This window comes from Hemicordylus capensis, chromosome 2 (genome assembly GCF_027244095.1).
Source record: "Hemicordylus capensis ecotype Gifberg chromosome 2, rHemCap1.1.pri, whole genome shotgun sequence".
NCBI lineage: Eukaryota > Metazoa > Chordata > Lepidosauria > Squamata > Cordylidae > Hemicordylus > Hemicordylus capensis.
Genome location: NC_069658.1, coordinates 423206462 through 423222469, shown reverse-complemented (window position 1 = coordinate 423222469; position 16008 = coordinate 423206462). Strand labels below are relative to the sequence as shown.

At 45.1% G+C, this 16008-nt stretch overlaps 1 protein-coding gene across 1 annotated transcript in view; it reads right to left on the bottom strand.

The window, feature by feature from the left end:
* Nucleotides 1–15796, bottom strand: part of LIMA1 (LIM domain and actin binding 1) — a 97129-nt gene extending 81333 nt beyond the window's left edge. The window contains exon 1 of the mRNA XM_053293977.1: nucleotides 15678–15796. The gene's annotated coding sequence lies outside the window, so the exon portion shown is untranslated. The remainder of the gene's footprint in view (nucleotides 1–15677) is intronic.
* Nucleotides 15797–16008: the final 212 nt, after the last annotated feature.

Genomic DNA, 16008 nt, shown 5'->3' with positions numbered 1-16008 from the left:
TTTTCTGATGCTCTCCCTTACCGTCACTTTCTCTCCACCCCCTCAGTCCGGTTCTCCCCGGCTTCCTTTGGTTGCCACGCGCGCAAGAAATGCTTGGCAGCGTGCATGTGTGTTATTCCGCAAACGAAAATAACTAATCTTTCGGATTCGTAGTCCGGCGGGGAACGTAGTCTAGCCGGTACCAGTTCATTTCCGGAAAGCACGGTAGTAGCGCAATTGTCTAGCTTTTGCTAGAGCGGAACCTTGAAAACTGTTGGCTTGCTTTTTGAAAAAATCGGTAGTAATGCTTAACGAAAATTGTAACCATTAGAGAAAGCATATTTGAGGCTATTGGGGGGTTTTGTTGGTTGGTTAATTGGCTTTTTGCGTCTCTGATCTTTATGAGGATATATGACCAAGATGTTAGTGAACTTAAGGACTAGAAACTTGGCAAAGGCTGAAATGTAGAGGTAAAATGTATTTGATCTCTAAATATGAGCAAATTTGATCGTAATGCAATTTGAAGGTTTGACTAGTCCAGTCATGACACCATCTATTAAATCACAAGTGAGTGTGATGTAGGGTAGCAACAACCTTGGCTCTCCAGTTCTTGTTGAACTATAATTTTTATTTATTTATTTATTTATTTTTACATTTATATCCCGCTCTTCCTCCAAGGAGCCCAGAGCGGTGTACTGCATACTTGAGTTTCTCCTCACAACAACCCTGTGAAGTAGGCTAGGCTGAGAGAGAAGTGACTGGCCCAGAGTCACCCAGCGAGTATCATGGCTGAATGGGGATTTGAACTCGGGTCTCCCTGGTCCTAGTCCAGCACTCTAACCACTACACCATGCTAGCATAAATTGTGGCTGGGGGTGATAGGAGCTTCACATACCCACTCAGTCATGAAGCCTGCTGAGCGCCTCCCCCCCCCCCCCCCGCTCTCTCAGCCTAACCTACCTCACAGGGTCATCATAATAATAAAAGAAGACCAGGGTGGGGGGAGAATGATATGCATAACCCTGAGTTCCTTGAAGAAATAGTGAAATATAAGTGCAATAAATAATTAATGCTAGTAATTCTGGTTTAGACTAAACAGTTGAATTTGGGATATTTTCATCAAGGCATATATGGCATAATTAATCTATGGAATTATTTGCCATGGGATGTGGTGATGACCACTAGTTTGGATGGTTTTAAAAGGGGCTTAGACAAATTCATGGAGGACAGGTCTATCAATGGCTACTAGTCTGGTGGCTGTGGGCCATCTCCAGCCTCAGAGGCACAATGCCTCTCATTGCCAGTTGCAGGGGACCAACAGCAAGAAAGTGGGCCTGCCCTCAGCTCTTGCCTGTGGGCTTCCCAGCAGCATCTGGTGGGCCACTGTGTGAAACAGGATGCTGGACTAGATAGGCCTTGGGACTGATCCAGCAGGGCTGTTCTTATGTGGAAGAAAGCTATCAAATGCCCTAAACACTCAGAAAAATATCATGAATACTATTTAGTCATCTAGAATTGCTACAGTAACTCTGGATCTCATTATTTCAGTCAGATCCAAAAGACTAGTGCTGTAGTCTGTATAGAAACTGCCTTGTAACAAGAGATTCAGGAGTGCTCTAATCTGTGGGATGGAGAACCCACAGGTTTGTGGGAAACACTCTATGTAATTGCTGCTGTTTACACATCAGCATCTGACTTTAACATCCAACATTGTACAGTATAATAAACCAGTTACCCTCTTGTAACTAGTATCCCGGTAGCAACAAAAGATTTCCTGTCAGCACTTCCTTTCATTTATAGAGTACAGGGTATATTGAAGAACTACATTTTAAAGAACTACACAGAAAGGAGCTCTTTTAAAAAAGAAAGAAAGAAAAGAGAAGATAAAGAAAGCATTAAATCATTTGTTATCTGGGAAAAGACAGCTCTCTAGTAGTGGAACCAGAAGCTCTGCATTCCTCATGTTGTGCTAACAATAAATGGAGTCTGTGGTGACACCCCTCACCCCCCCCCGCCATAAATGTGGTATGACAAGATAGCTTTCTTCATTTTGTCCTAACTTGGAAACTAAGGGATGGAGGACTGGTAACGCACAGGCTGAAAACCTTGCCTGTCATCCCCACTGCAGGCTCAAATCCTGGTTCTCTCTCTCTCTCTCTCTCTCTCTCTCTCTCTCTCTCTCTCTCTCTCTCTGTCTCACACACACACACACACACACACACACACACACACACACTTTAAAAAGCTTCTTCACACAATGTGGCGATTTTCACAATCACCAAGAGCAGGTGGGCGGGGTGGGATGAGGAAGGCTCCACGGAGCTTACATTCCCCACTGACGATTCAAGGCTTGGTGATGTGTGCATGCTCTGCTCCCACACAAGCAGGCCTGATGTGGGGGGTGGGGGTATTTCGGTCCCAAACGGGGCTGCACGACTGAAAATTGAAATTAAGAGCTAAGGGAGGAAACTGGCATGAGGATATTGCTGCTTCATCTCCCAGTTTAGTGGCAAATGTAAAGGTACAAGGGGCATCTCCAGTCCAAGACCGAGACTCAGACTCCAGTCTGAGACTGCAAAAGTATTTCCTATTAATATAAATTAGCGGCCATTTCTTTACTGTTTTCTCTGTATTACTGAGGGAACTGCAGATATGGAGGGTGGGGGGAGATGGAAACATACTTGTATTCTTATAAGGAAACCCATATATGCAAAATGCCTATTTGCCCAGATTATTTGCCTATATGTACAAAATGCCTATTTGTCCAGACTCCCCCTGGAAGGAAAAGATAATCATTCTGGAGGTACTTCTGGATCCAAACCTCACCCTGGTGTCCCAGGTTAAGGTGGTGGCCAGAGGTGCTTTCTATCAGCTTTGGCTGATACACCGTGTCCATTCCTTGAAATGGACATAGCTGGTGTATCAGCCAAAGCTGATAGCAAGCACCTCTTCGAGTTGGGTCTTCCTCCACTTGCGTTCCAGTCGTCTACCTTGCCGCTTCAGCTTTGGCAGATCTTCCGTATACCACAGAGCCATTTTTGAAGCGGGTCGGAGAGGACGCTTAGGAGTGATCACATCTACTGCCCTGGTAAGCAGACTCTTCCAATTTTCTACCAGGCATCAACCGGATCGTCGGCTGAGCCAACATTAAATCCAACCAAGGCTTCTTGGAATCCTTTTGGATCCAATAACCTTCTTGGATGGGCCATTGTAATAGGCCCCTCACTCCTGCAGAGGTAGGACGTAACTGTAAGTCCAACCTTAACCAGATGGTGGTCCGTCCATTACAATGGGGAAATCATAGGAGTCCCCCTATATGGGTTTCCTTATAAGAATACTAGCATGTTTCCATCTCCCCCCCACCCCATATCTGCAATTCCCTCAGTAATACAGAGAAAACAGTAAAGAAATGGCCATTTATATTAATAGGAAATACTCTTGCAGTTAGGGGTGCTCAGTCTCAGACTGGAGATGCCCCTTGTACCTTTAAATTTGCCACTAAACTGGGAGATGAGGCAGCAGTATCCTCATGCCGCTTTCTTTCCTTAACTCTTAATTTCTATTCTCAGATGTTTGTGGGGGAAGTACACAATAAAAAAAAGACATAACTCCATTGCTGTCTACAGAAGGGGAAAGACCCACCCCTTCATTTTTCTGATTGATTATGTAAGACCCATATGTACATAGACAGATTGGGGATTGTGCTACATATGTGCAATGTCTATTCTTCCTAACAGATCCTCAGACTGAATGGAGATCTTGGACCAGAGATATACTCCTTGCTCTGCTGTGGATCTGAGGTTAAATATTTTGGAGTCAGAGAGGGGGGGAAATGAAAGAGTTTTTGCTAGAGAGACACATCTGATAAAGGACACTGGAGGCAGCCAAAGACAATGTTGCATACCTGCCAACATGTCCTGATTACCCTATTCACCTAAATGGAGAAATAGGGACATGTTGGGAGGTATGGAATTATAGATAATTATAATATACTGATCAGGTGTAAAGATTTAATAGCAGTTTTGAGAAGGGAGTGTTGGAATTATTAAAGGGGAAATTAAAGTATACAGTACTGGCTTTCTGAGAAATGAAAGGGATAATATGAATGTGGGGCATGCACTCTGAATGCCAACTTGTGCTCTACCCTAACTGTAAAGGTAAAGTGTGCCATCAAGTTGATTTTGACTCCTGGCACCCACAGAGCCCCGTGGTTGTCTTTGGTAGAATACAGGAGGGGTTTAGCATTGCCTCCTCCCACGCAGTATGAGCTGATGCCTTTCAGCAGCTTCCTATATTGCTGCTGCCCAATACAGTACCAGCGGGGATTTGAACCTCAACCTTCTGCTTGTTAGTCAAGCATTTCCCCACTGCGCCACTTACCAACAAAATAGTTCACCTATATTCATCACTAAGCTTTGGATACCAGTATAATCATGGGAGATCTGAGGGTAGGGTAGGGGAATTAATCCACTTTTCATTAGTGCCTAAATTACATCCTGCTTCATCTGGAGCTGAGCAAACGTAATAGAAAAATCCCCTCCAGAGAGGCTTGATGTCGATTACAGTGGAATTCACCTAACGTCTCAGTATTTGCCTTATGCTTAACCAGAACACCAGACAATAGAAAAAATAAGTATGAACTGTGACAAAATCTGATTGGAATTGCTCATACGGGTTCTTTATTGAGGTATAAGTGGCGAAGTCACTGAAATGGATGGTGACAAGCTTCTTCCAAAAGTCATGCAGTTAGAACCAACATTGTAACTGCGCGCTCGCTCTCTCTGCATGGATGCTAGATAACCCTCCTTGGCATTAACCCAGTAAACTAGCAGGCAGGGTTCTATTATGCATAATACTTCAGCTCAACTGCCTTGACCTCACTGAGCACCATGACATCAAAGCACTCCATGAATGACAAGGCTAGGCACACAAGTAAGCATTATGTGCAATCACGTTGTATCATTATCCTCCTGTCTTACTTCAAAACATGCCAGTCTGCACTGAAGTAAAGTTTCTAGACTGACAATCTTACCTGGTTTGTTGATTGCAGCCAGAGGCATTAATTTAATTGTGTCTAAATCATTATATTTAACCATATGTATTTGGTATAGTCAGGTGTTTCCCCTGTTCTGAAAAATTACAGTGATGGAGATTTAATATCCTTGCTTCTGCAGTGATTTGTTCCAGTAGTACCTACATTTCCATACACAGTTTGGTTAAATCTAGTTCAGCTAGTTGAATCCAGGAAGCAGAGCAATGTCATCTGGTGCCAAAGGGCAAGCAAGAACTCTGGCAGCTAATTGAAGGAGGAAATACAGTATGCCCCTATGTGTTAGCTAAAGGGAGTTCCTGGCAACTGGTACCACCTTCCCTCCGACACAAATTGTGCTATAGCTGCCAGTGGTTCTCTGGGATGGTGCAAAAGGCTCTGGCTGTTGGAGGCTATTTATACAGAACTATTTGCAAAAGGCTTTCTTTCTTATTTCTCCCTACCAACCCCTTTTTAAAGCACTGGTTTGTAAGTTGTAATGTTTAGCTATCCTGAGCCTTAGGGATAAGATGGGATATAAGTACATATAATCTATACTCTTTATAAGCAAAACAAGCTTCAGGGTGAGGAGAGTAGCTTATTTTGCTTACTTGTACCCTGCCCTTCCTTTGTGGACCTCTGAGCTCCATTCTGAAGGTGTGGAACCACCTTATGAAGTAGGTTAGCCTGAGAAACACCAGTTGGCACATAACCACTCAGGGTCAAACCGGATGCTGCACATGGAGGTCTGTAACATTAACTCCCAACAGCCTTTTAAAAAGAAGTAAAACTGCTTCCAGCGAGTGGTTGGAACTGAAGAAGTTGCAGGGGGAGGAAGAATCTGGGACCCTTTTTCTGCCAACTGTTTTCCCACTCCAAATTGCCCCACAATAACGTTCCAAATGTTTGTCCACTACACTTGGAACACCATGGAGGAGAAAGCTGTTTGCTGGGCTATCCGGAAGTGATTATTCTGTTGCTACACTGCGTGTCTACTATAGGCAATTTGATGCAATAGCAAACGTGTGGGGTGGGATGTGGGCAACCCAGGATAAAATTCCTGCTAACCTTGCTAGTTTTATGATCACTAAACTAATGTCTAGTTTAGCTATGAGAAAACTAGCAAGGATAGCAGGAATTTTGGGTACCTGTAGGAAAAAATGTGTACTTGACAGCCAGGGATGTAGCTAGGGGAAGGGGGCCCATGTTCATCCCTCAGAGTGAGGGAGATAATGAAGAAAATAGGGAGGGGTGGAGCTGGGGGGCCCTTAGGAGCTCGGGGACCCAGGTTCTTTGAACCCATCCACTCCATTATAGCTACATCCCTGTTGACAGTTCTTTTTTTAGAGTGATCTTAGTGAGCTGTTTTGGCAGATATTTTAACCTACATTTCTCACATGCTAGCCCACCATTTCACCCATCATATTGACCGCTTACTATCAAGCCCTTTCTCTAGTCTGAACATGTGTACATGTTCAGTGATACAGGCACACAAGATTGCAGCTTTGGTATATGGCAACACCCAACCACTCCCAGGCTGGCCATGTGGTGCAGATATAGGGGTGTGTCGTTTAGGAGGAATAGGCAGTGTGGAAGTTTTGAATGAATAGAAGTGGACTATACCAAGTGGACTATATATGGGCAGCAAGCCATCTAACGACTCAGCGGGAAATGACTTGCCTAACAAGCATGAGGTTGCCAGTTCGAATCCCCACTGGTACCTATATCGGGCAGCAGCAATATAGGAAGATGCTGAAATGCATCATCTCATACTGTGCGGGAGGAAGCAATGGTCAACCCCTCCTGTACCAAAGACAACCACAGGGCTCTGTGGTCGCCAGGATTCGACACTGACTCGACGGCACACTTTACCTTTATACCAGGCAGCAGCGATACAGCAAAGATGCTGAAAGGCATCATCTCATACTGCTTGGGACAGGAGGAGGCAATGACTAACCCCTCCTGTATCCTACCAAAAGAAAACCACAGGGCTCTGTGAGCTCCAGGAATCAACACCGACTTGACGGCACACTTTATACGGACAACACTGTATTGGAGAAAATGCTTCCTCTTGGCAAGTTTTGACTTCACCTATGAGTGGAGAAACCTATCCCAAAGTTCCCTCAGCTACAAAGAGAAAACTTTTCAGGGTTCATTCATGATCCTAGACTGACCCTTCCATGAAGCAGGATGAGGTGGCAAACTCAAGTACAGGCACAAGGAGGGGCAGGGCAGCAGCGAGCAACAACCACTGCCCACCACCACCACCTCACAGGCACCACCCCACAGGCCTCTGCTGCCCACTGCCACTGCCCTTCCTTAACCCACTGGGGCATGCCATTCATTTTCCTCTCCTTGCCCTCCTGGAGTGAGCTTTCCCCCTCCTCCCATCCCAGCTTGAGCCAAGAATGCCCCTGCTTGGCTTGGTGGCACAGTCTGAGAGCACTCGTGCTGCTGTTGCTGCCTCGACAGCATTGCCTGAGAATGCTCACAGATGGGGGGGTTTTCATATTTTTCTTTACCTCAGGCAGCCCAGAGACCTCCTGGATAGCTGTGGTTCTCTGTCTCTAAAGCTAACCTCAACAAAATGCTTTCATTTGCCAGCAGCTTCTTTTTTAGAATCCTCTGGGACAGAGGCTGGGCTGGCCTTTCCCATGAAGCACTGGGCCTATTGCTGAGAATAACTGCTAGCTTCATAGTTACTGGACCTTACATTCCCAGAGGTTAAGGTTGCTTCCCAGTTACTGGGCAGTGGACTTTATTCTCCCAGATATGTTTTAGTCATTTTAATCCCTTGTCTTATTTGTTTATAAATTCATGAATAGGGTTGCCAGCTCTTCAGGATTGCCCTGGAATCTCCAGGAATCAGTATCCATCTCCAAGAGATTACTGAAAGCCACCCTGGAAATTTTAATGGCTTGATAGTGTGAAAAATATTGGTGGTGGGGTGTGGATGGAATCTCCAGGAATAGCTTCAGACAGAGTTTGCAAACCTGCTAGTAGCCAAATGTTCATCATTATTGTGGTCATAGGTTTGTGTGGACAATCATCTATTGCAGAAGAGAGAGGGAGAGAGTTTGGGAGTGTGAGAAAGAGAGGGAGATTTCAAGGCATCACTGTGCACTGAGGTCAGTGCTCACAAACACATATTTATGTACTTGTTTTTTATTAGCCTACTTTCCTTAAGTAAACATATGAGATAACCTGGCTCTGTGTGTGTGTGCTCCATCAACTTCGCAATGCCTAGAGACCAATATGAACCTAATTGGGTACAGTTGGAGGACACATAAGGACACCTCAATGGCATAGTTTGTGATGATGTCATCCACCCCTATTCAAGATGGCGGGCACATGAATGTTTGAGGTGCAAGTGGGCTAACTTGTGAGGATAGTAATTCTCAATTAAGATTACAGTGAAAAGAAAGTAAGCAGATTAGTCCTTACCAGAACAACTTGTTTAAAATATTTATACCCCACCCCTTCATGAAAAATTATTAAAAGTGATAAAAGTTAAAAGACCAGGCTAAAACCACATTTAAAAGTTACATTTTTTAAAAGTTTCAAATTAAAAGTTATAAGAAAAAAGCTAAAAACTAAGAACTCTACCAGATATAAGCAGTGGATAAAACATCTAAAAGCCTCTCTAAAATGATGTGTCTTAGGGGCCACAACCAAAAAGGCCCCATCTCTAGTCCTTGCCAACTAGATCTCTGTCAGTGGTGGGGCCATAAGCAGGGCCTGAGATGTCAACATAGCGTAGTGGTTAGAGTGTTGGACTAGGACCGGGAAGACCCGAGTTTTAATCCCCATTCAACTATGAAACTCATTGGGTGACTGTGGGCCAGTCATGTATCTCTCAGCCTAACCTACCTCACAGGGTTGTTGTGAGGATAAAAATAACCATGTACTCTGAGCTCCTTGGAGAAAGAGCGGGATATAAATGTAAACAATAATAATAATAATAATAATGACGAACTGAGGGTCCTGGCAGGTTCATATGAGCAAATACAGTCTGATGGGTACCCCAGCCCCACCCTCTGTAGGGCTTTAAAGGTCAGGTCCAGCACTTTTAATCTAGCCCGGAAGTGGACTGGTAATCTTTGAAGCTGCTGCAGGATAGGTTTAACACTTGTGGAGTGACTTGTGCCCACAAGCAACCTTGCAGCAGTATTCTGGACCAGCTGAAGCTTCCAAACCATCTTTACGGGCAGCTCCATGTAGAGTGCATTGGAGTAGTCCAATCTGGATGTCACCAACACATGAGTGACTGAGATCAGGTCCAACTTCTCCAAGTAGGGTTGCACCCTGGCATACCACTAATAGCTGTTAAAGGAACTTCTGCACACCGCCGCCACCTGTGCTTCCAAGGACAGCATTAGTTCCAGAAGCACCCTCAAACTATGAACTCTGACTTTCAGAGAGAGTGTGACCCCACCCAAGACCAGATTTATCTCGCTACTCGGAGAAACAATTTTACCAACCCGGAGCATTTCCATCTTGTCTGGATTACGTTTCAGCTTGTTTGCCCCCATCCAGCTCAGAACATATTGCCCCAAAGGGCTCCTGTCAGGAGTGGGTAGGCACATTTTGACCTCACTACAACATTGTCCCTGAGCACAGCACATTTTCCCCCTCCCTGCAGGCCTGAACGGCAGCCGTTAATTTATATGAGAGAAAGTAAAGGAATGAATTCAAGGACACATGGGAGTGTGGTTAAACCTGCCCCCTGTCCAGTGTTTCACTTCTAAAAAGAAAGGTTTGAGAGACTAACTCTTACTGGAAACAGCTCCCTGATCTGAAAGCTAATCCCTGATGTAGGACAACTAACTGTGGTTATTGAAGGCAGAGGAAATGCAGTTTGCACATGCTCAGGAGCACTCTTCATACATTCCAGTTAAAACAGATACCAGGGCTGAGATCTGGCACAAATTAAGCCCTGCCCCTGATGAATCTAGTGTCCAGCATGAAAAGCATAGTTTATTATTCCCTCTCAACTATGTCCCAGATTGCTGTCTTTGTACTTTATCCAATAGAATTGGATACATCTAATTATCTAATTATCCAATAGAATTGGTTAGACAACACTGCCAGATGTCAATCTTCCAGATGTTAATCTTCGTCTGCATAGTTCCACCCCTTCATCTGCATAGCCTCACATTGGATTCTGTTTCTTGGTAGGATGTGCAAGCACATAACAGGATTTTGAAGCATGAGGAAGTTAGCATAGCCTTTCGCTTTTAAGAGTATCCAGTCTTTTTTTCACTCACTGGTAAAACTCCCTATGTTGAAAGAGTCTCTCCAGAATTTATTTCAGCATTATTAGAGATTTTGTAGAGTGGAAATATTCAAACATATCACCTGAGAATCAGGCTGTTTGCAGATGTGAAGTTGAAACAGACATGATGCAGGAAAGCCATGATTAGATTTCCTGACCACCACCACACCCATTTCACCAGTCAAGTGCATGTGCATGCGCATGCACACGCACACGCACACACTCTTCCTCTCCATATTTTTTCAGCTGTGAGCCTAATCACAGTTTTGGTCAGGGCAATTTAGATGAAGGAATTATATGGAGGAAGGGTTAAGCACACCCTTCTGCAATCAAAACTGAAGCCCAATAAAGGTAAAGTGTGCCGTCGAGTCAGTGTCGACTCCTGGCATCCACAGAGCCCTGTGGTTGCCTTTGGTAGAATACAGGGGGGCGGGGTTACCATTGCCATCTCCCGTGCAGTATGAGATGATGCCTTTCAGCATCTTCCTATATCACTGCTGCCCGATATCGGTGTTTCCCATAGTCTGGGAAACATACCAGTGGGGATTCGAACTGGTGACCTCTGGCTTGGTAGTGAAGCCATTTCCCCACTGCGCCATTTGGTGCAGCTGCTTTAAACCTTGTTGTGCTCTGGGAAATTGCTGTTTAACAGGCCTGCACAACTTGCAACCCACCAAGCTGAATACAGCCTATCAGCCATGTATGGCAGACTGCAGTAGCTCAAAGGCAGACTATTTTGCAATCTGCCTAGTACTGCATTACCTCTCAATAAATAGTTAGCTCTTCTTTTTCTTGATTCCTCTTTATTTTAATCTGCAAAAGTCATTGCTCCTCTTTTTTATTTGACAAAAGCATTTAAATTTAATAGGAGTGTTCCACTCAACTGCTTATTGTACAAAGCCCAAGAGAGTGACACTGAGTCAGCACATGGCTGAAGCTTCCATTTGCCAGATGTCCATTTGCTTTTGAACTGGCTAGCTTAGCTTTGTCCTAGTTTTTCTGCCACGAAGCTCTACAGACCAGAGGCCTGTGCCAAGATTGGGCTCTACTCTCTACTAACATGTTATGAGTGTTTGCTTTCACACAAGCGCTTTCTCCAGCCTAAAGTACTCAAAAATCCAGGGCTCACGGAATGATCCAAAGGCAAGTGATACAATTCCTTTGCTGAATTTAAGCAGTTCTGGGCCTCAGCCAGGCTAGTAACAGAAAGGTTGTTTGCAGAAGCTCTTGACCAAATGCCTTTACAGGTGGATTGTGGAGACACACAGATATTTAGGGACGTGGGGTCAGACCTCACATAGGCAGAACCCTGGCTGAAGTCAAGCTCCATGTGATGTTCCTCAGCCTCTAGAATAGGTACTGCTCCCTCCCATCCCTGCATGTCTCTACTTCCTATTTAGGTGAGGATCAGTCGAGATTGGTTGTGAAATCTGAACCTACTAATTTTGGCTTATTTTAACCTACTTCAAATAATCCAAAATCTAAACCCAAGGGTTGAAGTGAGGTGCCTGCAGGTTCTCTTAAACAAGTAGGTTGGAATAAGCCAAGACTGGTGGATTCGAACATTATAACCAATCTTGGCTTTTCCTAACCTAGATAGGAAGTAGATGCTCACACGTGGATGGAAGTGCGTGATCCTGAGGCTGAGGGATATTGTGTGGAGCTCGTCTTTAACAGTGGTTCCATATGATGTCTGAACATGCCTCGAGTCTTTTGGCATCCTGCTTCACATACCTGAAGATTCACTTACTTCTCCTGGATGCCTGTCTTACTTCACCAGGCAGTGGCACTCAGAGCAGGGCCTCTGGGTAGAGTGGAGTATGTAGCAGGACTGCTATTCTCAAGGCATCCAGGTTCCAAGCTGCCTAGGACTTTAAAGGAATGAACCAGCACCATTCATGATGTCAGGCACAAGTTACCTGAATCCAAGTCTAGTTTCCCCCCCAAGTTTTTTTTATGTTAGAAATGGGGGGGGGCGGTCTTAAATTCACAGGCATCTTCCTTTCAAGTAAATACAGGTAGTGTTCAAGTAAATACAGATATTTTTAAGGGGATCATCTTAAATTCTGAGTTGTAGTTGATTTGGGTAAATACAGTACTTTTTTCAACACTGAGGTATACCTCCATGTTAGATAAAAACTAAGATGTTTCAGATAAAGGCACTTATAATAGAGATAATATAATGTTCATGCACCTGCTGTCTACATTTTATAGTTCTCCATCTCTCAAAACTGGTTGTGTGTGTGTGTGTTTTGGTGGGGTTGGGATTTAAAAAGTTAACATCTGATATGAATCTGCCACCAGAAAAATCAGAGAGAAAAAATGAATGGGAGTTGCAGTAGTTTCTCAAGTTGTCCAGTTCTTACATTTTAAAGGCCTTTCCCAACTTGTAAAGGTTCCACATCTTGAGGGAGGGGTGCAGGCAGAGATGAGATAAGGAACTCTGTATAATCCAGCTGTCATCGGCTGCACTCCCCAATCAGCATTGCCAAGTAGCTGGGTGTGCCTTGACATGGATGCAGGGGAAATGTCTTAATATTGGCGCTTGATGCATTTCTTGGGTTGTATGCGAGTTTGCCGAGAGGCCATGGGATTACTTATTCCTGATTCAAGAGAACTTGATTTTCCCTCTAGAATAATTCATTCGTTTGGGCAGAATATGAAAACACATGTGATTGCCTTCGATGACACAGATATAAAATCATCCCCATGAATTGTGGCCAGTGATGTCGTTGCAAATTCAGAAGTACAGGTGCTCTCCATGACAGCCCCTATGGCCATGCCCACCCCAGCCATAGAAGCTAAGAAGCACCAGTGCTCCGCCCCTGCATGTCCTCCTTCCACTATACCCATGATTGTGGCTTAATTAATCTAGAATAACTACCACTCCTGGTCCAAAGTGTACGTTCACCACCAATGATGATTGCAGTCATCATCCCATATTGAAACACACAGTGAAAGGAAAGAAAGGAAAATTTCTTTTTTTACCCCTCTGCTTTATCACCTTCATCGTGTAGACCAGAGTTTCTTAACCTTGGGCCTCCAGATGATGTTGGACTACAACTCCCATCATCCTCGGACATGGCCTTTGTGGCTGAGGATGATGGGAGTTGTAGTCCAACTTCTGGGGGCCCAAGGTTAAGAAACCCTGGTGTAGACAGTTCAAAGGCTGTTTAGGAGGACTCAGTCAATGTTAATTCAGAAGGAGCACCAACCTGGTATCTATATCATTAATTCTCCAAGACGGGCCATGTGTGGAGACATGGCAGAAAGGAGGAGATTGGCTGACAGAGAGAGGGGAGGGCGATTGGCTGACAGAAGGGGAGAGAGTTCTGGAGGCCGGGAGTTGGGCAGGCAGCTGGAAAGCAGTTTGACAGTTGGTTTGGGCGTGCCGTGAAGCACCAGGGAGCTCGGAGGCTGGGGGCGGCTTTGGGAGCCAGACAGTTGGTTCTGGGGGCTGCAGGCAGCAGACAGTTGGCTGTGCTGCTCCATGAAGGAGCAGGGAGCTCTGAGGCTGGCAGGCGAGCGGGCGAAAGGCCTTGGAAGCGGCAGGACGAAGCAAGGACTGCAAGACAGAGATAGAAAGACTGAGGAGAGAGAGAGTTGTGGGGGGCGGAGAGAGCGAGCGAGAGGCTTGTGGGGGGATGCCACAGGCCCAGTGCACAACCGCACAGATGCTCTGTGCGGGGTCAGCTAGTTTTTATACTAAAACACTTGATCACAAACAGGAGTGACTTGTGCCCACTGGGCAGGGCAGCTAAAGGTAGCTGGAATCAAGGGTAACAGGGTAGTTCTTCTGTGTCTGAGAACTCATAAACGAACACATGCTCCCCTTTATTACTGTCTTAGAGCAGAAGGCTAATTAATCTGGGTGAGATGCTTAAAATTCCCGGGGGGCCTGGCAACTTCAACTAAATTCTATTGACTTCAATGAATCTTACTCACAAGCAGGTGTGCATAGGACTTTATCCCTTTTTACAGAAACAGTGCACACACACAAAACATACGAACACACAGAGAGACCCTTCTCATTCACAAGCACAGACTCACTGCCTCATTTACACACAGAGGGCAGGACATGTCTGCCACCATCCCTAAGGGAAGGAAGGGGACTCATGAAGGTATGAGTTCCCACCTCTCCTTCATTGGGATGTGGAGAAAAAGGCTTACCTAGGCTGGGCAAGAGAGAAAGGGAGGAAGAAAAATATATGAACAGACGGCAGTCCCCTCCCCCAATCTCTGTTGATTCCCCCTCCCTCCATTTCTAACTATTTGCATCACAGGCAAAGCAGATTCATGTTTTGAACACAAAACTTGGTATTTTGAGGAACCTAAAAGATGTTGGGAATTCTCTCTGGTAAGAGATAGCCTTCTATTACAACAGAGTGCACAGAGGCAAAACATAGTGGAGTCTGCCTAGGCATGCGTGTATGCTGAGAATAGAAGAAACTTGGAGCCGGTTCATAGTTTCAAATCAATATAAGGAGTCTTTATTAGTGAACTCCATTCTAGATAGTAAAGTGGAGAGATAGGATCTCTAGGCTAGCTAGCTGGATCAGGGGCGTAGCAAAGTTGGAGTGGGCCCAGAGACAAGATTTTAAAATGCCCCCCCCCCAAAGTCCAGGGCCTCCGCACACCCCAGGCCCCCAAGGATTTAAGTCTGATATTCCAAAATAAGTATGCTGCCTGCAAATACATTTCACTGAATACACACACACACGTCACAATATATAGTGATATACATTGAGTACTATACATTTGTATTACTTTTAATGCCTAGAACGCACTAGAAAGATGAATTATTAAAATGGGCCCCTCGCTGCAGATTAGCAAAGGAGACTTTCAACCATGCAGGGTGAACCTATGTTTGTTTTCTCAGAATTCTGAACAAATTCAGTCAAGTTTGATTGCAGGAGGTTTTTCACAGGAGGCTTTTAAAACCCTTTAAGACACATCTCCTCTGGAATGGAGGTGCTGCATTCACATGTTGGCCAGATTTACCTTGAAGTCCCTGCAAGTTATTGGGGAGCAGTTCACACACAAGAAAAATAAAATAAAAGCACCACACATGCTTCACAGTTCTCACTCAGACCTTCTGGGTTGCAAAACAACTTGAACATAAGTGCATTTATAAATGAATGAATGAATAAATAAAATTAATAAAATACTGTTCCAGAAGTTTTTGCAATTTTCTGCCATGAAACAAGCCACTTATAGGACTTTTTAGATAGTTTTTTTTAAAGCCAGCAAATTTTCCAAGCTGTTTAAAAATAAATATTCAGAGACTTCTCAGTCCCTCCCCCCCATATCAAAGCCCTATGGCAAGCAGATGCCTATATATCCGGGGGGGGGCGGGGCGGGGAAGGTAACCACAAAAAGGAGTTCACACTCTACCTGGCAAATGCTGGGCTGGGCTGGGCAGCAAGGGGTCTTCTGCTGTAGAGAACAGTGGTGGCCACTCTGGCTGCCTCCTCCTTCCTGGCTTGCTTGGGCCCTACTGGAGTTCAGGCTTCACAGAGGCCTACACGAGGCCTCCCTGGAAGCCCCGCCCACCCGCCGGTCAGCTGAGAGGCGGGAGAAAAGGAGCTCTTGGCAGCTTGCCTGCTGCCTCCATTGCCGGCCAGGAGAACAAGCTGGAGAGACAGCGAACAGGGCAAGTGGCTGAGAGGCTATGGGGCTGGGCAGGGGGCAATGGGGAGTCACATGAGGTGCCTCTGGGGTGCCC